This window comes from Chaetura pelagica, unplaced genomic scaffold (assembly GCF_000747805.2).
Source record: "Chaetura pelagica isolate M959 unplaced genomic scaffold, ChaPel_1.0 scaffold405, whole genome shotgun sequence".
In the NCBI taxonomy this organism is placed as follows: domain Eukaryota; kingdom Metazoa; phylum Chordata; class Aves; order Apodiformes; family Apodidae; genus Chaetura; species Chaetura pelagica.
The window spans coordinates 1952067-1953687 of record NW_009953489.1 but is presented as its reverse complement, the minus strand read 5'-3'; positions in this window follow the sequence as shown (position 1 = coordinate 1953687).

Sequence of the window (1621 nt, the reverse complement as noted above, 5' to 3'; positions counted from 1 at the left end):
ACTCTTTCTCTCTGCACGTGTTAAAAGGAACTTCCCCCTTTTTTTATTGCCAAGGAAACGAAGATAACAAGACAGATGCAGGAGAGCACGTTCTTAAAGCAAAACCAAAAGCAAGACACAGCACTATAAAGTCTGGAAACAGCAGCAAGCACCTTCACTCATCACTGGGCAAACTTTAAACACTTGGTGAGGAAGCACCTGAGGAAACACCCAGATTTTCTGACCCTGGAGCAAAACTCATTTTACCCAAACTATGAAAACTGTACATTCTGCCAGATAAAGCTATAGCTTGCCTGGTCTAGAATCAGAGTAACAGGGTCTGTAAAACCACCACTAACCATCACCCCTAGAAGTGAAGGATCTAATGCACTTACAATTACCTGAGTCTTTAAGGACCCTGCAAACCACACACTCAAGAACTCCTTTATCTGATTTTACATGGTCAGTGAATGTGGACAAACCAGAGTAACAGAGCTGTGGGATAAAAATGGTCATTCATGTAGAAACCACCCAAAGCTGAAGGGCTGAAAAGCACAATGCATTAATGAGCCCATTTAGAGACTACTGGAAAAGTGCTCTGTTGAGATGAACTACATTTAGAATAAAACCCTCACACCTGTACACACCCAAAAAGAAGCAGGAAGAGAGTCAGAGAATCACAGAAGTCTTCCATGGCAGATTTACACAACAGGTAACAAAAAATGCTTGTTTCTTACAGGTGTAAAAACCTCAAATTGTTTTGGTTTGTTGTTTTGTTTTTTTTATCAACCTACTGATTTGTCAGCACACAATCCAAATATTGGGCTGCAGGTCTCATCTCCTTGACGATTTAACTGTTCAAACATCATGTTTGCTCAGAAGATGATGAGCTGCAGTCTGGAGAAAACACGAAATGCACACACGTGTGTGATTTATGCACTTCTTCACCATAAGCAGCTGCTCACACTGTTACCACTCAGTTATTCCAGTGAGTAACTCTCCTCTGTCCAACCTACATCCCACTGCTGACACCAGAAAAATCACACAACAAGGCTCTTGGCCACCCTGACAGTCTCAAACCTCAAATTCCAACATTTCCCTAGTTTAGAAAATGAAGCTGCTTCCAACCCTGCACTCCAGCCTGAGCAGTGGCTCCAGGGATGATGTAGGCAGCAGTCACCACCTGCCTAAGCCCCTCTGCCGTGGGGCCAGCACAACCCCCGGGACACCCCCCAGACACTGACACCCCCACACACTCCAGGCCCTTTTGCTGCCGGTGGCACCGAGGGGACCCGGGCCCGGTTGGCAAATCTGGAGTGAGCAACTGTCACCCCTCGCTGAGGGGCCCAGCAGGGAGCTGGGGGTGCAACATCAGGCTGTGCTGCCCTCCTGGGCACGGGAGCCCCACAGCTGGGGGGCAGCGGGGACCAGCGGGTGGGCCCGGAGCTAACGGGGGGTCCTGGGGCAGCCGGGGCTGGGGAGGGACGGGGCAGGGGCCGGTGGGGAGTTGGGGCACCGTGTGGAGCGGGAACACGGCCCCGGGGTGTCGGGAGGGAACAAGGAGCCGGAGGAAGCGGTGTCGCTGCCGGGGGAGCCCCGGGGGTCACAGCCACTCACTCGGTGATCTTGGGGTCGAGGTTGA